The sequence below is a fragment of the Adiantum capillus-veneris genome, chromosome 20 (assembly GCF_014529385.1).
Source record: "Adiantum capillus-veneris isolate H3 chromosome 20, ASM1452938v2, whole genome shotgun sequence".
In the NCBI taxonomy this organism is placed as follows: Eukaryota; Viridiplantae; Streptophyta; class Polypodiopsida; order Polypodiales; family Pteridaceae; genus Adiantum; species Adiantum capillus-veneris.
In genome coordinates, this window is record NC_140950.1 from 135007337 (window position 1) to 135030421 (window position 23085).

The following is a 23085-nucleotide window of genomic DNA, read 5'->3' on the forward strand; positions in this document are numbered from 1 at the left end:
GAGAGAGAGAGAGAGAGAGAGAGAGAGAGAGAGGGAGTATACCCCCGAAGCATGCCCCTAGCTTCCTTGGTCGACCCCCCCTTGTAGCTCATGCTTGAAGCTCATTGGACCCCTCCAGACCTAGCCAACCACAAGCAGGAGGCATTACAAGCAACAAGAATAGTCTTGGGACATATGTCCCCCTTTCCCCTTTGAGAGAGAGGACTTGATAAATGCAAGAATAATTAAGTAAATCTTCTAAGTATCATTGGACCCCTTGGGTGGCCAACCAATAGGCTTTAGGCACAGGATGAGGGCAACATGAGGAGGAACTTGACAAGTGTCCTACATACTTTGTTTGTACCAAGCTTACCTTGTGCGAGGGTGTGTGTGTGTGTGTTCTCTCTCTACCCCCGTCTTGTAGGGCTCGCACCCTCCTTGTAGGGATAGACCTTGACTTTTGCACACCTTACCTTAAGCACCTTAGTCAGCAAGCATGACAAAACACCTCAAGCTTGGGTGGTGTTCCCACAAGCACCTCAAGCTCCCTAGTTTGCAAGCACAACAAGCACCTCAAGCACCTTAGTCATCAAGCACAACAAGCACCTCAAGTACCTTAAGCTTGGGCCGGGTTGCCACCTCAAGCTCAGGTCAAAGGGCTTTTTAACACTAACCTTGGAGGTCTTTAATGAAGCTAACCCTAAGGTATTTTAAGCTCCATTGGCTAGCCTTTCTCTTTGACATACCATCTCTCATTTGGACCCCTTTACCATTGGCCTCATGTTGAGATAGATATGAAAGCGCATGTCTATATTCTAGCCCTTGTTCCCATTTATTCTCCCACATTAAATGATCAATTTAATATGAGAAAATCATTTGCGTTGGTTAGATATTAGATTTTATGACATTTAATATCTATGACAGTTTGACTTCTTTTGTCTTGGGAAGGGTGTGTTCATTGTCAACTTGCTTTTAAGATTCCAAGGAGGAGAGACGCGTCTCAAGGAATTGGAGACATGCCTTGAGCCCTACGTTCTCATCCTTGAGCTCTTGAATTTGAGCTTGAAGATGATCCATTGGATCCACCCGTAGGGGGGCACAAAAATTTGCATTCGTTTGATTGGGGAGAGACATCCACAGCGTTGCATCATCGCTTGAAGAAACCCCCTTCACGATTTGTAGGTATGAGTAGGTCAAATTGGAGCCTCTACCTACGTGTGGGAAGGAATCTTGTTTGCTTGTTGTGTGAGCAATGCGAGTTGTAAGCTAGGGTTGGAGTTGATGATTGGAGCTGAGGTCTGAGTAACAACGAGCTGGAATCGGGTTGGATCCAAGGTTTGAGCAATTATGGAGCTGGGGGTTGGAGGTGAGGTTGGGTATGGATCAAAAGGAGACGGGGAAGGAGCGAAGCTATGGATTCAGGAGGCTCTCCCATAGGGCTGCCCCTTACCCTTGGGAAGCTGATGAGAAGCAGAAGAGGAAGTCGAGGTGGTTGCTACAAACTAGGGTTGAGAGAGAGACATAGATAGATAGATAGATAGATTTCATTATCGTCCTCGAAGAGAGAGAGAGAGAGAGAGAGAGAGAGAGAGAGAGGGTAGGGAGGAGAGAGAGATTAAATTTGCTATCCACCATATATTGACACTTGACCAAATTATATCAGAAATAAAAGACAGTAGACAATAGCTAAAGACAAAATAGAGAGAGACAAATTTCATTATGTTTTGTTGGTACATCCGGTTTTGGTAGGAGAACAATTGAGCTTCAAAACCCATGAAAGAATAGACCTATACCTGCCACCATCCAACACAAGCAGGCAAAATTTAGAAAGTCTTTTCCTTTTGGCAAAATTTTGCTAGAGTTTTGTTTGTAATTAGACATGTTTTTCATAAAAAACTTGCTCTCCTCTCTAAGAAGCCTCAAATGAGGATTTTCTTTTCAAAAAGCCATTTTTGAAAACTTACCTCAAAAAAGTATATCAATAAGCATAAAAGACAACTTCATTTCCAAGCAATTGGATCAATCATTGAAGTGTAAAACAATCCCTTTTCCCATTTTAAAGACCAATTTTACTTAGTAGTTTGTTAAATTACAAACTTAGTGTATAAAAGCCAATAAGAAACTATTCCAAACATTGGCTGGACATTCTCTTAGTAGACAAGAAGTCTACCTGAAAGCCCGAGTTTGTCATTTGTACGTTTTATGTTGAAAATGCTCCTTGTCTGTTAACCAATGTATGGTTGCCAAAAAACATAAAAGATGCCATTTCATGAGAGGATGTTCACCATTGTCTGCCTTTCTATTGAACAATGTTCTCTTTTAAAATTAGTTAAGTAAGAATTATGATGTGTATCTCCAATCATTCAATACATTCTTAAAAACACCGATACTACTAGATGTATGGTCTAAGAATCATTTACATCCTATCATACATTGGTCTAGATTATGCATCAATTTGTATACATATACTAAAAAGTAGCATCTTTCACTATGATGTTACCATGGTCATCCACCAAGTACTAGCTTTGTACAATATGTTTATGCAAACCAAACTCATTACATATAGTCGCTCACAGAATCCTTACATTGGTCAAGAAAAAATAGTGTTATTTCTTCACTATGATAGTATTATGATCAATCACCAAGTATCACCTTTGTATCACATGTTTATGCACACCCAAGTCATTACATACAATCGCTTACCAAGTTTTTAGATATGTCTATCAGATATTAATGAAAAAATGTAAAAGAATCTTATTACCGTTTGTGTAGTATTGCCAGTGTTGATGCAATCGGATCGTGTGGCTTGTGAGTCCGGATAATCACCGTCCAACTGTGTGACGGGTTTGTTGCAACAATGGGTGTACGATTGTGTGTGTGTGTGTGTGTGTGTGCGTAGCTTGTGTTTGCAAGATCCTGGCAGCACCTCCCTTAAGGGGGTGTGTGTGTCTGTGATGAGAATAAACGGTACTGTTAGCAATGGCTATGTAGAATAATTAAGTAGATATTATGCGCAGGGTGTTTACACAGTAATACGCCAACGTTTTTATACCTGCAACCCACCGCATCTACATGCGGTGTCTTTATTGCTACCATGTGTACAGAGAATCCGCCAATTGTTCAACCCTTTATCAAGCATGCCCAAATCGGTGTAGGATATGTTTTTCTTGTTTTCCACACCTATGTTTAAGCACCTCACTTGAGTGAGGTTCAATTTAGACTTTTTTATTAAAGCAAGAGATAGCAAGAGAGTAAGATAAACAAGAGGGATGTAGTCCTACCATACACAACCTCTTTTTAGATATTGTTTCTTTAGAATTGCTTTTACCAGTTTCATGATACGGACCCCTTAGATAGAAAGATAGAAGTAGAAAAAAGAACGAAAGTGAGAACACATTTTCAAAAAGACCCTATCTTTACCCATCTTGCTCTGTATAGAGAGATAGGGATTGGGTAAGAGAGAGATAGAGAGGGGATAAGAAAGAAGGTACTGCTTATCATGCTAATATCCGGGATTCAGAGAGAGAGAGAGAGAGAGAGAGAGAGAGAGAGAGAGACACCCCCAACCCTGGGAGTATGCCCACTTGGTGGGGGATAGCCCACCATGTGGACATATCCCCCGCCAATGATTAAAATTTGAGTTGTCTTTACGAATTTCTAACTTTAAGTGATTTGCTTACTTGATAATGTATCAATCTTTCTGTTGCTTTCCAAACTCTAGTATTTTGGCAGCCTATAATTTATCCAAATAGTATATAGTATCCATGACTTATGCAAACCATACTACCCATCACTAGTACTGTAACACCATTAGGTGACAAGTTGTCAGAGAGAATTTATTAGGGAAAAAAATTTTGGACATATGTCATGGTATCCGTTCCATTCTCCAAAGAAAATGTAGGGTATATACCAAACTTTTATTGAACTAAAAAAGACATTAAATCCTCTGAATGAATTAAATATGGGATAAAAAGATGCCATCATGTTGTGTGTTGGAGCGGTATGTCAGCCCGTTATTCTTCCTTTTCATTGTGTGTCCTCGCTTTGCTGATTACTCTCCTCATTCAAACCAGTTGTTTCAGAGATATTTGTCGCAGTATTATCTGAATTATGTTCGTTTAGTATATTTATCAAAGATCTGGCATTGAATTTGATATTAAGGAAGTTACCTTTTAAGAGAAACTGTGTGATTAATGTATTGATGCGGGTTTTTTTGAATCCGTTAAAAGTAAACATAAAGCTTAGCTGTTGTAAATCATTAAATGTTGTAACTACGCATGAAGCATTATAAATGATGGGTAAGATCTGTGACACACACACTTTGTATGATAATTGTGTGGGGCGATTGCTGGCTGCTTGTATGAAAGATACTTGGTGTCCAGGTAATGCGTCTTTTTTCCATGCTGTTTTGGTACTATTTCAGTAGTATATTTCTCGATGAAAGGTCTTTTTAGAATTTTATTTGTGTTCAAATATGTAGAACCAAACCTTGTTTAACATGAAATGATATCCGATGGATATGTTGTAAAGGGGTCCTCGAGGGACAAAGGTTTGTTGTGATTCATGCATTGCGTAATATATGTGTTATTAATGAATAGAAGATCATCCATATATCGATCAGAATGTATAAAAGCTAAAAGCATATCAGATTTTTTGAGTCTAGATAATTTTCTAATATATTCTAGCTCAAAATAGGCAAGGTATAGATTGTACCAGAAAGGAGAACATGAGTATTCCATTGGGATTCCTTTAGTTTGTCGATATATATCCGTCCCTAACCGTGAGAAGCAATTGTTTAACACAAAGTTATTTAAAGCATCAAAGAATTCAAACGACCATTTAACTTCTGATTTCTTCTTCGTAAGGTTAATTTTGCTTCTAGATGGTTTAAGACCTTTATAACCTTGAGTAGTTATTAATCTTTTAATGTTTCTCAAAGACTTTATCAGGCTATGTTTTCCATGGTGAGGAATTGCTTCATAACAAGATTTAATATCATATGTATGTATAGAATAAATCATTTTGGGAAGGTTTATTAAAGCTTCGTACTGGTTGTTAATGATCCGGTACGCATTTGTATTAACCTTTGAGAATGTTTGGAGGTCTTTTTGAAAGTTCTCGGTATATTCAATAAGCCCGTTATATAAACCTTGCAAAAAAATAGTGATCATACTAGCCACAATGAGAAAACACAATCATGGGTATTTGTTATCCATCGAAATTCTGATTTGTGACTTTTATAGTTTCCCATAATGTAGGGAAGGCCTTTATCAGGAGAAGGTATAAGACTAAACTCTTTGCATCGTATTAATGAGTGAGACAATGGTATTATTGCATTCTTGTATAGGCATGAATTTAGCAGAATTCAATCTATTTGCAAACTAATGATTTGTTTACAGATAAAGACCGGAGTTTGGGCTGATTTGTCCAAACCACATATAAAAATGTGTTTTTGGATAAATTCCAATTCGTCTAAGATATCATTTTCCATGAGCCAGGGAATTTATGCCTATAGTTTGGGAAGGTGGATTGGAAGGTTTTTTCTAGTCTTTCTTCAATTAAATGAAAGCGAGATGGTGTACAGTTCATATTTAGCAATTGGCATAATTTTGTCCATCCCTTCTTAAACTCAGCCTTAACTGAATGCAGATGCACAGGGATAATGGGGATATGGTTAAGGCCCCTGGATATGTTATCCCTTAATGTGTGGTGCCCAATGAAAGTTGGCTGAGTAGTAAGAACATGCTCACCAAGATGGCCAAAACTTTTCAAGAAGTTTTTAAATCGCTTTTGGGTATGGCATACACAAGGTTCACTAAGATCAAAAGGTTTTGCAAATGTGTCAAATGGTTTATATAAATATTGGCTCATATTGTTCGTGTACTTCCATTCAAATTTTATGTGAAAGTGTTCAAGATGATTTTTGATACCAATATCCTTTTAACAATTTTTCAAAAAACGTGTGGCGGTGCACAAACTCCATATATTTATTAGTGAAAGCTAGGTGAATAAAACGAGTCTTCTTTTTTTACCTTGTTTGAATGATTGTAAATCATTCGTTCTAGTAATTAAATGTCGTACCTTGTCATCTGTACTATACTCTAGTATTCTTGGAGTTTTGCCAAAGTCCTCTGATCCGTGAAATTGTCGAGGTTGTTTTTGAAGATGATGTCGTATTGCTTGGTGTGCTAGCAATACTCTTTAGTTGTGCCCTACTTCTAGAGGGCTTGAAAATTGTGTTGATGGTTAGTCCAATTGGGTGATGTTGAAGTCGAGAGAGGAATGGAGTTCCTAGTGTATATAATACTAAACCTTTTGGTGCATCAATCAAATGTTCATGAAGAGCATAAAAAACCACTACCGCATGTCGAACTTCAATGGGAAAGGATGTTACCCAACCAATGAAAGCATATACTTGTGCGGGTCCAAAGGAATAAGAAAAGAACCTTGGGAGATTTTGAAATACAAACCATAGGAGGTGATAAAACCATATGATTGTTGTTGGGTAGCTTGAACCGGGGTTCTTCTTACAAGTGCACTTGATGAATGGTTTGTATGTGTTCCAGTAATTTTCAAGAACTTTCAAATGTTGTTTCCTTTCTCATTGAATGATAGTCCCTTTGTACGGTGTCGTGCTGTGACACGTACATAGTGGGAACGCATCCTATAAGAGTTATCTTGTAATTTTTTAGATACATAATTATCTTTTCTATAATGTACATATGCATATTTAAGTATAATAATAAGCCTTCTATCTCATCCTATTATTTATCTCAAGGGTAACCTATTCTTATTTTACCATTAAAAAAATACTACGGGAAAAGCGTCAATAGCTCCGCCTCTTTAACTTGGGGCAAAAAGCATTGATTCTTTATTTCTACTATCTCATTATCATCTCACACCCTAGCTACATCCTATATCTAGGGTAAATACTCCAATATATACATATTCTATGTATTTTTCATATTTTTCTTATCTTTTTTTTAAAATAGCTACTAGGAGGGAATCAAATCCTAGTGGGACACTAGGTGGCATGATTTCAAAGATACACTTATTTTAATGCATTATTGCAAGCATGATTACAAAACATTGTCAATGAGCAATGTCATGCTTTTATATGGCATGAGGTGTCCTTTGGAATCAAATGAAAGTCTAGGCTAAGGGGACCACAGGAAGACTTTTGCTGCCAAAAATGGACCCTATTTTGATGAATTTTTTACACAAAGATCCAATCCAAATTGGAAAATGATTTTTAAATGAAAATTGTAGCTAATGAGCTGAAGTTTCTTCCCATATTTTTACTTTTTTATTTGGAGCCACGGTTGAGGAGATATGATCAAAATACTGGACCCCAGTCTGCCCACATCATGCAGGGACATCTCATTTTCAACTTTTCCAGTTTCTATTCACACTGGCTCCTCTCTTCTTGTGTAAACCCTTTCGGGTTCCCTTCACCTATAAAAGGGGACCTCTTCTTCCTTGAAAAGGAACTGAAGCATTCAAGCCATTGATGAGAGGAATTCTTGAGGGAGTGAGTAGTAATGCCTAATTGTACTTAGCCATTAACATAAGCCCAAGCCTACACTTTCTCCTAGAGGAAGACTAGCCATTCTTGTACGCTATCCTTGGAAGATCCACTCTAATCAAAGAAGGTCTTGCACTTGGCGTATCAATCAAAGTGGAGTTCTCCCCTCTTCTTCTCTCTCCATCAATAATGGTGCCGAAGGGTTTGTCAAGTAAGATGTGTTCTACATTGATGTTTTCTTGATTTCTTGTTGTTTTCTTTTTCATCTCTAATCCAACATATATATATATATATATATGTATCTAATCTCATCTCCTTAACCAAACCTATCTCTCTCATTCTTAGTAATTCATCCTCTCTACAAATTCTACGTTCTCTTTGCTACAGGTACATCTCTCCCCGCAGTATCCTTATTGCCTATACGGGCAAGAATAGGTCTTGGGAGGGAAAATTCTCATCTCTTCACTTCTCTCATATTTACATTTTACACATACTAGAGTTATCCTAGATGAATAATCCACATGATGATAATTTCTATCGCTTTCACTCTGTACAATCTATTAGAATTAACGTATGGATTAGCCGTAAAATACACTTTCAACAACGTATAGTGTTTCTCTTTGGCCCAGAAAGGCTCAATGAAATACTTCTATCACCGGATCCCATTATACTACCTCTCATAGACTATAACTTTTCTTTTGACGTAAGCGTAGTTATCTTGCTATGAACCAAGAGGATTTGTATACACAATTAATCCCAATCACTAGACAAAAAATATATATATTATGGTAAGCACAAAACTACAATTCCAAAGAACAATTCGTAGCCTATTTGGTCGGCCAAGATTGAATGCCACTAACTCATCTGTGCGCTCCTTGCCGCACTGTCGAAGCAAGGGACTTGCCGATACACCGTGTGCGAGCCACAAATGGCTCCAAGCACACAACAAGACTAATCTAGCAAGCTCAAAAGAGGGCAATGGTGTGTCACTCACCGCTCTATGCTCCTGCCGGGGAGGATTCCTCGCCGCGATGAAGAAGAAGTTGTAGTCGTGCCGCGCTCAACCGCTTCGCCGCCGTCGTGCCTTCGTAATGCTCGATCGCACACACACTCTCCCTCTCTCTCTCACACACACATACACACACACACGAGGAGGTGAAGAAAAAGAAGATGGAGATGGAGATGGAGCAAGAGCACTCTTCTATTGCACAAATGAGAGAATGAGTGAATTTTAGGTTTAGTTGGCTTTTATATGAGCTCACCCCATTCACACTTGGGCGCCCATACTTAGCCAACTAATCCCTTGAATGTCCCAGTTAGAGTGTGCCTCTCATCGGTGATCACTCTTACCCTTTTCCTATTGGTCCGACAAGCCCGGTACCTGACTCTACCAAATACATAATACACGTCCGTCGTAGGTGATGGGGTGTCCGTGAGCCGTGAGGGTTAACATGCCCCCCTTCCTGATGTAGATTCCGTCCTCGGAAGCTATTGAGTTGAAGCTCGTTCGTCGAGGTGGAAGAGCATTTGAGATGAATGTCCTTAGCCTTCTTCAGTCACTGCAAAATCAAACAACATTGGCACAGTAATTGCATTCTCATAAGTGATTAAAAAGCATATGCAGTTTTAGGTAGACAATTTGATTGGTAAAAGAATTTCAAACAATTTGTCAGCAATGAACATTAAATTGCAATGTAATCAAATGCATAAACAGATGTAAAGGTAAAAAATTAAACAAGTCTGGGGTCGCTAATTTGACGGTCGAAAGGCACTAGAGATTGAATATTAATACCATGGGTAAGCTTCTTAATTTTCTGTGGTCAATTAAGTTGTTTAATCGCGAGAGCCAAGTATTCATGTTCGAGGGCCGACTAGAGGCTATATCTAGAAGACCTTGTAGTTAAGCTACCATAAAAGGAATTTCTCATGAAATCATCGCCTGACTGATTACTTTTTCTTTGACCCCCCAAAGTCTTTTCACAGTGATTCAATTTTGATGTGTGTGCTTATTTTGTATGCCTTGGGTTTTTGCTTTTCAAGGAAAAGCGCCCACACTGGGAACCTCTAGGGCTCTAGTACCATAGGCAATACATGTGAGTGAAGTACCAAATCAAGCTGAGATTTCTCCTCACTTAAGATTTTACAGTGTGGCACTTTGATTTTTTGTTTGTTCATTTTCAGCATTTTAATTTTGTAACTTTGGGGGGTCATATAACACTGATACACCTCCCCAGGCTCATCACACTAGTAAACTCCCTTTATAATACTTAAGCTAAAGGTTAATAGGGTCAAGCCCACTAGAAAGCCCTAGTACATTTCACACAATGCTACCTAAATCGGATTAAGAACCTAAGTAACCATTAATTATTAGGAAGGCATTCCCCATGGTATTAAGAGAAGATTTCTAACACTTAACTTGGTCAAACTAGTTTGTCGGACTGCTTGATTTTTAAACCTAGACAAGTGATTATGACAAAAAATTACATTGAATTAAATGTTTGATACTAAGAAAATGCGGTGAATATTAGGCTACCAATCACAATTAAAGCTAACAATCATAGATGCAAAAAAGATAAGGGGCAATGCTAATGGACAAGAAACACCTGTTTGTGTCGATGGTCACGCTTGATTTGAAGAGTGAGTGGAGATAAAGATTCCATGAAGGTCCAAATCCTATCAATAGCAACACGCTCCTGTACACACTAGGAAACAAAAGGAATACCTCCAGGAGGCACATTAGTGGAAAAAGGTACCAACACTTATTGAACACAACAAAAAACATAAGGAACCCTAACCTAATTATTTGCACTCCCCGTAGAGAGTCAAGGGAATAGGATATTGTAGAGGTTGGGGGGAAACCCTAGGGCTAAACCCCTATCCTCGTCGTCGAGATAAACAAAGTCATCATCCATGAGACCATATGTGCCATCCGTGTAGTCGTGTAAATTTTCTTCTTCATCATAGGTGCCCATGTTTACTAAGAAGGTCACTAGACGCCTATAGTCATCTTGGTCAAAAGGGTAGGCTTGTGCAATGGGAGAAACGCTCTCTACTAAGTATGGATCAGACGTGGTCAAGAGACGTATCAGCCATTCTAACTCCTCAAAATTCCTCTCACATTCTAGCGTACCTATCAAATCCCATTCACATGCAAGCACTAGAAAGACCATGTGAAATATTTGTGAAAAGTAACGAGGGTACCTCTCACCCAAGGCAGGAGTGGATGACTCTAGCATACTAGCCATATCTGTACACGCAAATAGATGATGGTTAGAGTGCAAATATTACAAGGGTCGTGTTCTTGTGCATAATTTGTTTTTATGATTTGTGTTATGTCTCTCGCTCTTTTACTTTTTTATCTTGTTTTTGTGAGTATAAGGCTTTATATATACATTCCCTAAGATCGGAGATTAAGAGGTCAGGGAGAAAGGTTGAGAGGGAAGCAAGTGAATGATGGATGTCCACAAACACTCCCCCCTTCCTTGGGTAGATCATACCGTTTGAAATGATGTCGTCACCCTTTGAAACCAATTGTTCCAGTTGGTAATAGGTGAGGATTTTTGCCAATAGTTTTCTATTACCCTAGGTGCCTCGTCAAGTTGCAAGGGTGGGAAGGTACTCTCCCAGGATCGAACTTGAAGTGGTTCATCAGGTGATTCTTGAACATTGGGAGGTGTGGATTCTTTTGTAGCTTCATGGAGGTCCATTACTATAGATGGAGGCTGTGTAGAAGCTTTTACCTCTATGGATGTATTACATGAGGAGCTAGAAGCTTCATGGAACTCCCCCCTTCCTGAGCTAGGTGGAATAAATTGGTTTTGCCTTGGAGCCCAAACTAGCTCTGGACTAGGTGTGTAGCATTCTATGATCTTTCCCTTCCCACGGTCTGCCATTGGCTTTAGCGTTACACTGTTTGACTCATATGGGTTTGTTGTCGATAGGGAAGGACACATTTTACGTTTAGGTACCCAAATTTGCTCATTTCCATCATAGTAGCCTTGGTCTTCTAATAGTTGTTTTGGAATCCATCGTGATTTGGTCTTGACTCTCCTAGGGCACGCTCTTGGTTTTCCCAGGAAATTTTTTCTTGGAATGGATGGGAGGGTTGAGGTAGTTGGAAGTAAGGCCTTGGGGACCCATTGATATGTACTCTTAGGTCATGGATGAGAACTTGCAATATTACTGCTTGCTGCAACTACAAGTGTTGAAGTGCTAGGTTCATGGGTAGCTGGCAAAGACGAGTTAACCACCTTGGCTTGTGAATGTTGGCTATCCTTCAACTTTGCTAGAGTTTGCAATGTAGGTGACTTTGCTTGAATGATAGGGGTAAGAGTCGATGGTCGCGTCGTGAAACTAACAGTATCCCAATCAATAGTGCATTTGGTTTCCAACATCCACGTGCGTCCCAGGTTTACGTTGCCTTCCATAGCTCCCACGGGCATGACTAGAAACCTTTGCACTATGCTTCCATTGTCATAGACAACAGGGGTCTGAAGGACCCCAAGAATAGCAGTTTTCTTTTTATTAATGCTCTTGACTTGCATCGCACTCGGGGATAGGGTTGGTTTCCCTAATTGACACCAAACTCCATAGGATAACAAATTGTGTTTAGCTCCCGTATCTAATAAGGCATTGTATAGTACTTTCCCATAGGGGCTATTTAGCTCAATTGGGTATCGTAGGGGTGGCTCAGATTCTAATAAGTTGTCATCTGTGTCCTCGAAAAATGATTGCATGATTCCCAGATTAGCCTCTCGTTGGCGTCTAAGACGTTGTTGTCGTTCTCGAGCCTCAACTCTTGCTTGGATTTTTTTGAGCTCTTCTTGTTCCTTGGCAGCCTTCTTTTGATGGATGGCTTGCAACTCTTCCTGGCTTAGAGGATCATAATATCTTTTGAATTTACTCCCATTAAGGAATCCAATGGTTTCAACTCCATCTAGAGTCTCCACACGAATGGTACCTTGCGGGGTAATTTCACACACTCGATATGGCCCCTTACCAACGTATTTCAATTTCTTCTTTTCATTACGTACCCCGTACATAAGAACTTTATCACCAACCTTGATGTCTTTATCCTTTAAATGGCTATCAAACCACTTCTTTCTCCTATCCTTCTCCACTAGAGCATTTCGCACAGCTAATTGCCTCTCTTCATCTAGCCTTTCAAGGATATATAATTGCTCCACTAAGGGGTTACCATCCCAACCTTCTTGAGAAGCTACTCGAAGACTAGGAATGGCAAACTCCCATGGCATAACTGCTTCTTGGCCATACACCATCTTAAACGGTGTGTAATTAATAGCAACTTTATACGCAGTACGATAAGCCCATAAAGCAGATGTAAGCTTTAGGTCCCAATCAGTGCGATGAGCCTCAACTGTCTTTGTCAAAATGGAGATGAGAGTTTTGTTGGTACTCTCAGCTTGGCCATTTTCTTGGGGATAATAGGGTGTAGACTTGTGGTGAGATATCATGAAGTTTGATGTGAGTTCTTTTATTACTTCATTTATAAAATGAGTTCCATTGTCACTCACAAGTTCAAAGGGGCATCCAAAACGTGTGATAATGTTCTCAAAGAGGAACTTAGCTGTTGTTTTTGCATCCGTCTTTCGTGTTGCTTTTGCTTCAGTCCATTTGGTTACATAGTCGGTAGCCACAATGATATATCGTGATTGCGTGTTACGTGCAGCCGGACTAATCGGTCCTACAAAGTCTAAGGCCCACTTTTCAAATGGTTGTGTTACCTTGATGGGATGTAGAGGCATCCTATCCCTTCTTTGTGGCTTGTTGAAGCGTTGGTATTCATCACATCCCTTTTCAAAAAGTGATGCATCCTTAAACAGAGTGAGCCACCAATAGCCTGACTGTAAGATCTTTCGGGCAGTCAAGTTTCCTGAAAAGTGACCACCAGCTATGCCCATGTGTGCCTCTTGTAGAATATATAAATACTCATCCTCGCGGGCACAGCGTCTAAGAACATCATCTTTTCCTCTCTTATAGAGAGTTCCAGCCAGTAAGCAATAGGGTTCGCATTCCTTTATTAATTTTCGAGCTATATCTTTTCGCAGTTATTTGGGTGGAAAACCATTAACTAAGAAGTTAACAATCTTTTCACTCCATCCAGGCATTGTCTCAACAATGAACAAGGAGTATCAGGCAATTCATCATCAACCCCCGTAGGAGCTTCGCCATTAGGGATACGAGATAAATGATCCGCCATGACATGTTTCCTCCCAAGCCTCACAATAACGGTGAAGCCAAACTCAAGAAGAATTAACAACCATCGTGTAATTCGACCTGTGGAACACGGCTTGTTTACCAAATATAGCAATGCTTGATGATCAACATAAAACACAAACTTGGTAGCAAGAAGGTAATAGCGAAATTTCTTTACTGCGTAAATCATAGCTAGACCTTCGCGCTCTGTAGTAGTGTAGTTCATCTCGGCATCATTTAATTGGCGACTTGCAAAGCTAATAGGGTAGTCCAATTTATGTTCTCCTGGTTGAGTTAGAACACACCCAATAGCAAAATTTGATGCATCAATATGCACATGAAAAGATACATTCCAATCGGGTGTTCGCAGGATTGGAGCACATGTTAGGGCCTTCTTTAATAACTCATAAGATTGATGACATTCTTCCATCCTGTGAGACTCGATAAGAAGCATGTACAATGGACGCGCTATCTCGGCAAAGTTTAAAATAAATCATTGATAATAACCAACATGGCCCATAAATCTTTGAACTCCTTTATAGTTCGTAGGTGGTGGCAAATTGGCAATGGCTTTAATCTTACTCTCATCTGTGGATATCTCGTTCTTGGATCAACATGCCTTCAACAGGCCTAATGAGATTCTTGGATACGGGAAAGGCCAACCAACCAACCCTGTCACAAATGGAGACTCCCTCAGTGAGCCCCATTGATCCTCCATATGTTGTTTCGCCAGGAGCCTCAGTACAATCTGAGCCCACAAGTGCAGCTTTACCCTTCCAGATCTAGCTCATCTTTCTCTTAATGACACTACGGCTACCATGCATATCCCAATGGTGAGCATGACAAGAAGTACACCATGGAGTTCATTTGTTAACACTGCGCCGATGCCTAGTAGCACAATGCCCCCAACTATACCTACATGTATGTATCAATCATGTGCACCTGTCGTACCTTAGCCTCATGTAGCTCGTACACCTCCGATTATTCCAAGAGCTTACAATCCACAATGGAATTATCCAAGCTCTTATACAAGTGGAGCCATGCCATTTAATAATAACATGCCATATCAGGCACCCCCTATGCCTAGGGCCACGCCTGTAAACTTTGGACCACCGTGTGGTACACCACCATACGAAATTTGGGACCCAAGAGCCACGCGTATGCCAAGGCCAAGGCCAACTCCCATCTCACATGTGGTTCCAGGAGCACCTACACCCATTATACCTACTCAAATAGGAGATTTGGCAGCATTTGCTCAAACTATCGGTCGCTCTATTGCGGAAAACATGCGTAGTGCACCTGATAGAGAGCCTAGGAGCAAGGCAGTTCAAGTAGCTAAGCTCACACAGAAATTCAATGGAGACGAAGATGCTAGAAAGCATATGGAAGTCTTTGGAACATGTGTGCGATTCCTTGGAAGAGCACAATGAGCTACATAAGTGTAAGGCTTTGAGTTTGACCCTAAGTGGAAAGGCTGGAGATTGGTATAGAACCTTAAGAGTAGAAGAAAAAACGATCTACTCTACTCTTAGGAGACTGTTCTTAAAAGAATACATACGAGAGGGAGTACTTTGGGTGTAGCCTCTTAGCCCCAGAAAGCCCAACGAGAAGAAGGTGAATCCGTGAGAGACTTCATTAGTCGCCTAAAGAATTTGATTCTCGATGCAATCCAAACGAGTGATTCAACAACAACCAATTGCTCGATAGATTCATTAGGGGACTACGACATGAAAGTATCTATAATGGCCTAGTCATTAGAGGTATCACTACTTGGGAAGCAGTCACCATGAATGCAATCCAATTGGAGGATAATTTAATGATTGCAGGAGAAAGAGTGTCTGCCGACAAGTAGCTCGCAAGCATCAGGGCATGAGCCAATGAAGATAAAGCCAATCGTGAAAGAGCAAACGATATCTGAGATGACTTTGGCAGATCTCACCAAGGCCATCCAAGAAAGCCTTACGGGTAATCGTGCTCCACAAAACACTCATATGTATCCAAGAAGGGAGCAACAATGGTGCTCAATTTGCTTGGGCCCACATACTATGAGTGAATGCCCTACTTTTAGAGTAAAGTTTAACGGGACTTGTAACGCGTGTGGTAGGTATGGCCATCAAGCGAAGGATTGCCTAATGCTTAAACGCATCATGGAAAATAGACCGCCTATAGCTTGGGCAGACTCACCTCGAGTTCCTGCATTGATGCCTACCCCACCCATGGAGCAACAGTTGCCATTACAGCACATGGTCCCTAGAACCCAAAATGTGGTCCAAACCACACCGTTGCCACCTCCAGTGCTAGGACCGCAACCCCCTCATCCAAGAGTTACACCTATGAACCGAATAGGCTGCGAGTCATCTAATACTTATGTAGATTGCGTAGAGGACATAGACTCTAGTATTACCTATGGAGTCGACATGCTTGAGGAGTGTCCCATGTACTATATGGAAGACCATTGGGGAAAAATCAAACCGGTATATCAAGCTACTGCGCTAGCAGCAAGAGGCCAAAACATTAATAGTTTTGCCAGGAGACCACCTCTTTAGTGCTACGAATGTGGTGGACCACATCGAGTAGCTGAGTGCCCCATTAGAATGCAAAAGAATGCCGCTCTAATGCAAACAAGTCAAGGGAGTGCATTGGCAATACCAATACTCACTTGTAATCGTTGTGGCATAGATCATTTGATCGCACAGTGTCCTAACAATCCAAACGCCACCAACTATAAACATAGCACCAGTGAATGCACTCACACGGTCGATGCTCCAAAAGAAAAATTACATCCTTGAAGAGAGAGATGCTGCATCCATTGGCCGAGCGAGAAAGAAGAAAACACGAAGAAAGAAATCCCTTAATGCTTCTAGCTCAAAACCTAGTTCAAAGACTAACATAGGGACAGGAGAGGATCCCGTGTATATGAATGACCCTGAGGATGACTCGGATTCGATAGAGACCACGGAGACCAAAACTATTACTACAAAGGAAAAAGCCACTGAGGAGGATCACGAGAGGGAATTACGACGAGCACCAAAAGATTATTCAAAGTTAAACCACCCAGTTGCGAACCCCCAAGATAAGCCACGAGAGACAAAGAATGAGGATTGCAAGAGAAAGATTGGAACCTATCCAAACCCAACAGTGGAAAATGAACAAGTCCAACATCTAAGGGGTTTGGTGGAAGAAACTCAACGAACATTAGAACCTGAACCCAAACATATCCAGATGTCGGACACAGTGTTTCCCACACAAGTTCAGCCTCACAAGAACTACAGGCCGTTAGCTATACCCAGTATCATTCGGGAAGAGAGTGAGGGTAGGACATCTGAAAGTGGACACACACCTTTCCTACTAGAGAGAATGTTTGGTGAGGGAATGCCCGACCCCCTTGAGGAAGTGGAGATTCCATCTTCACCATTCTCTTGTCAGGGTCCTACGTCCCACAAGATGCCATTAAATGTTGCCAAATTGATGGATTTCATGTCTTCAGAAGTTAGAACCACCATCATGTCCAAACTATATAAAGACCCCGAGCTAGTCTCAGCTCTTCGAGCCTTCCTCAATGGAGAATTACAAGCCGGATTACCACAGTTTGCACATATGAACAAACCTGACTCGGTAATGAATGATGAGGAACATTTAGCACCACCATCTGACCTAGCGGGACATGAATCTGTAATTGAAGTACCCGTTAACAAGTTGGGGTAATACTTTGAAGGTGATGAATCTAATGCTACTCTACCAATCACTACTAAAGGATTAACTGTAAAGGGGGTCCTTGACGGTGGTGCGGGAGTCAGCATGGTGACAAAGAGTTGTTGGGAGTCTATGGGGCGACCTCACCTTGAAGCCACAAGCGTAGTGGTAAAAATGGCTAATGGATCTATTGTTACGCCTATTGGAATGCTAAAGGATCTCAGAATCAAGGTCTTGGGATACAAGGTAAGGCAAAATTTCATTGTTATGGATTTTTCCAAGCATCCTATGTCATTTGAGATGATCTTAGGGCGTTCATTCATGAGGGAAGCAAAAATGGTGCATGACTGGTCCAAAAACCACGTCTACTTACAGTTCCAAGACTCTCTCATTCGAGTTGATCTTTTAAGTGGTCGAACGCATCTTCTAGGAAATAAATTCATCATTGATAATCGATCAGACACAACAATTCACTCAGCTCCATTACAGTATTGTTACACGTGTAACGAAGACACGGATATTGGGGAGAACTCTCCTTATATGGATATCCTACCCGGAATGGCTGAGTCAGACAATGTCGATTGGGTACACCTAGCGGCAACTATAGATACATGGGGAGCTAGAGGAACAACCTGGGTAACACCAGATGGGGAAGAGATACCACACATTGCACCAGTAAACATGTTAGGTGTAGCGCATGTAACATCCGATGATAAGAAAGAGGCACACCTACCTGAGAGTGAAACTGATGATTCCTCAAAGGCTTCACGCCAATACACATTGGAAACGGAATCTCAGGAAGAAATGGATTCAGAACCTGAGGAAACATCGAGTGAGCCAAGTATAGAAACTGAACACTCAAGGTCTAGTACGACCATCTATGGTAATTTATATGAGAGTGAAGAAGATACAAGCGAAGACCTATCAAGCGAGTCGAGTTCAAACATTTACCAAAATCAAAACCTTAACAAGAAACAAAGGTCATATAAGAGACGACGATATCGAGCAAATGTGAGAGCTAGGATAAACAAGGAAAGATCTACTGCAGAATGGCTTAGCTATGTAGGGGCATGTGATGCTCATCGAAAGCTAGTAGACAATTGGGGTGAACATCTCCAGAGTGTCATGTGGTGCAGCCCGCGACCCATTGACCTCGCTCAATTGGAGGTTACAGAGCCGAAATTGAGTCGAACTATAAGAAGACGTCAAAACCGAGAGTTAGCACAACAACAAAAGGAGGCAGAACTAAAAGAAAGGTCTCCGTCAGGACAAGAGCCTGTTGACTTACATACGGCTCCTGAACATTTTAAATCTTATACCACGGGGGAGCGAAAGGTTGTGTATGCCAAGGCCCAACGAATACCTACCAATGAAAGCAGTGGAGTCTATGATGGTCCAACGGTAGTAAAAGAGATAGAATTAGCAGAACCAAGTGAGGAGTCTAAACCAGTCTTTATTGCTCAAGACCTTACCGAAACTGAAGAGGCTGTACTTAAGGAGCTCCTCATTCCTCTTCCTCTTCCTCTTCTTTCCTACTACAAACAACTCATAGGAGAAGCACAAAGTGCCTCTTGGGCTTAGTGCAGGGCGATTCCCCGGCAGCGGCGCCAAAAATGTGGCTCCTTGCCGCAATGTCGAAGCAAGGGACTTGCCGATACACCGTGTGCGAGCCACAAATGGCTCCAAGCACACAACAAGACTAATCTAGCAAGCTCAAAAGAGGGCAATGGTGTGTCACTCACCGCTCTATGCTCCTGCCGTGGAGGATTTCTCGCCGCGATGAAGAAGAAGCTGCAGTCGTGCCGCACTCAACCGCTTCGCCGCCGTCATGCCTTCGTAATGCTCGATCGCACACACACTCTCCCTCTCTCTCTCTCTCTCACACACACATACACACACACACACACGAGGAGGTGAAGAAGAAGAAGATGGAGATGGAGATGGAGCAAGAGCACTCTTCTATTCCACAAATGAGAGAATGAGTGAATTTTAGGTTTAGTTGGCTTTTATATGAGCTCACCCCATTCACACTTGGGCGCCCATACTTAGCCAACTAATCCCTTGAATGTCCCAGTTAGAGTGCGCCTCTCATCGGTGATCACTCTTACCCTTTTCCTATTGGTCCGACAAGCCCGGTACCTGACTCTACCAAATACATAATACACGTCCGTTGTAGGTGATGGGGTGTCCATGAGCCATGAGGGTTAACATCATCTATTAACCCTTTCATACTACCCATGATACGATATGACCATAGCCTTGATGTTTTCATCTTTGTGTTATTTTGACATTCTCTTTTGTGTTCTTTCTTTGTGTGTGTGAGTGCAAGAGAGAAAGAGTGGGACTTCTTTCATTGCACTTCCGTCCAAACCTTAGTCTTCATGGCATCTATGGTTTAACTCCTTTATATATATTTTTTTAGTTCTCTCACAAACTCTCACAGCCATAAGCCCGGTGCTTTCCCGGGAAGACCGCAAATTTCTCGACAACGGGCTACCATGGAAGTATTGGAGCACTTTTTATGGGTCAATGTCTGACAATTTTATCTGCTTTAGTGTAAAAGGTTTATCCTGTGATAGTAGATGCTTTGATTGAAGTGCCGATGGTTTGGATTGCGCTACCACATCTAGCCACAGATCGCAAAGTAGAGCTAAAGAATCAATAGTGAAAGGAGCACATTGATTCAATATCTCAAAATCCCAAAGTTTGTTTTGAAGACCAACAGCGTCAAGCTCAACTTGTCTGAAAGGGAGTAGTGGAATGACTTTAAAAAAATGTATGGGCATAGATCTGTCAATTTTTTGACAAGAAGGGTCGTCAGTTAGGCCCATGGCTTCTTTTTCTTCTTGATCTAAAAGCTCTAGATCCAAAAGAGGGTTCACAATCTCTTGAGACCGTGTTTGATTGCAAGAGGAAGGATAGGAAGATTATTAATGAAATAAAGCTTATTAACTATGGAAGGTAGTGATGAGAAATAGAAGTCCAAATCAGAGCAGTCTTGAGCATCAATAAAGCATAATGATAATAAAAAAGAGCTAAGTGCATTAATTAGTTGTGCAAGATCTTTTCGGGCAAGGGCTAAGAGTTTTAACCAATCATTAACAAAAGTTGTTTTTAAAGTTGAAAGCTCTTGCTCTTGTATTGCCTTTTTCTCATAGTCAAGAATGGATTGGAAAGGATCCTTCATTAAAGAGATTCAAGGAGAGAGTTTCGTCTAATCCAGTGCAAGTGATAAGAAAAGTTAATGAGGCTACATCTGGAACACGGTTGTACAAAGCTCGCACACCTCTTCCAGGAGACAAAGAAATCGTTTGGCAAAAGCGAGGGCCATGGATTCTGATTGATGTTGAGGATGAATCCAAACATAAACCAGAGTACAATGCAAAAAAAAATTGATCATACATCACATGGAAAGCCCAAGAAGATAATGTTCAGGGAGGATTCAAGGATTGGAGATAGGAGTGAGAATTCTAAATTCAAGGCAAAGGTTAGTGTTTTGGAATGAAAGGTCAATGAAGATATATGGAAAATTAGAAGAACTCCTCTCGACAGCCGTGTAACATGTAGTGGCACCCTCAGTGGTGGAAAAGATGTGGACAAAATATAGTGCCATGTTGTAAAGGGATTCCTGCACCATCTTTTGAGGGGTATAGAAAACAACCAAATAGGCTATGTAGGCAATCCTTTTGATTACGTCCCAGCCATGTTATTCATTGTTATGTGGTGTATCATAACATAGATCTAAGGCCAGCTCCTCCACCAACAATTTGGCCGGTTGATCTAAGAGCAAGTCTTACAGATGAAGAAGTTGAAATACTGCTTGGAGGATTTCAAGTGCAGACAATTGGAAAAGAATAAATGGGTGCAACTATAATGCGGACTCCTCCTAGGGGTGGAGTGATTCCTCTTCCCCTTCAACAAAAGTAGGTAGTAGTGGTTTAATACTAAGAAATTGCATAAGAGTCAAATTTCGTACTTCCATTTCCTAGGAGGCAGCAAAGAAAATCGGTTTGGCTCTTGGTTTAAATGCTAAGGTGATTGAAGAGAAATCCATTTTAGGCAATGTACATGTCAGAGAATCTAACACTTACTTTTAGATTCAATGGAACTTAGCTATGAAAGGAGAGAGTTCTCCTTTAAGAGAGATAGCAAAGGAGAACATAGGTTGTGCTGGACTGAATTCTTGCCATAAACACACATTAAAAACACTTTAACATGCACATAATTCAAAGAGAATAACCTCATAATAACCAATTAAGATTGATAACTCAATGAGGACTGGATTTTCTTGGAGCCAATCTCCACTCCAAAAGGACCTGTATTAGAATCCTCTCAAAGGAGAGCTTTGTCACAATACATGTTTTTGCCCTTGCGGAGCCTTGCTTGAATCAAGAAGAAGGCATCTTCAAGGCTTCCTAAACTTCATACTTAGAGTCTAAAGAGTTATTCTAATGACTTGAGCTTAACACAATCACTTTCTCTTTTTAGACTCCTATAATTGTGTTCGGTCATTAGAACGAGTTGGATGTGTTCAGAAAACTATTCCAGGTTGGTACTTTGAACTAAAGACGTCAGACTTAGAAGACACAATGAAAGCTGGAAAAAAATATTGAAACTGAAAGAAGAAACACTAGAAGTGAAAGATGAAACTCTGGAAGTGAAAGACAAGATAGTGTTAATGAAAAGGGAACTGGGATTGTATTTCAGATATGCAAAATACATTGGAGAGCATTCAATATCCCAGGAGCTGGCTTTGTCATTACAAAAGAGAGAGAGCACACCAAAATGATTACACAAACACAAGTAGCTCCGGATGTAGACTAGTGAAGAGATAAAGAGTCAAAAGCTCTACAAAATGAGTAATGGATCCTATTTATAGGCTTTTGGTCTGGTGTCTGACTGACGAAGCACTATCCTTCACCCACCAATCCTGCTTAAGGATGGTTCCAACTTTCTACATTCCTCCTCTCCGTGCTTGAATTTTAGCATATACCAAAATTTCCAGTCAACGGTTTCCATAATGTTTGCCAATTGCCAAATAATGGTATCAATAAGGTTTCTCAGTTGCTTGTTGCTTCTTCTGTATTTGGATAGCCAGCTCTCCTATGTCAGCATAGGACTCCAAAGGTGCCAGTTGTAGACAATCATTGTCTTATACCATGCATCTCTAGATTTCCTAATCGCCTCCTTGTCTCACCCTCCACCTGAGAAACAATGGACTTCCTCACCCCAACCTTCTCCTTGTCAGGTGCCTTCTTCCTCTTAGATGGTACGTGGGATGCTTCAGAAGTAGTGGGTCCAACATTTCCCTTATGAATCAGTCTGAACAGTGCCTTGTGCTCCATCTGATCCTTCCTGACTATTGTCATTTCAACTTCATAGGGTGTCATCACATCCCAAATCTTGGTGTGAGCATCATATATGGTGTCTGCCTCTTGTCAGACAAGTTTTGGCTAGTTTGTGACAATAGGAGGTCGTATGCATCCATCGTTGAGGTAATGGTTGGTTGCACTTGAGGCGGGCTTCAAACAAGATCTCAACCATTTCTTTGGATTGTGGTTCAGAGCTTGTTTTACTAGCCAGTTACTTCTCTGGAATTTTACAGGCCTGAATTATCAACTGTAGGAGCTGATTCGTGATACGAATGAGCTGTTTGATCTAAATTTTCCACT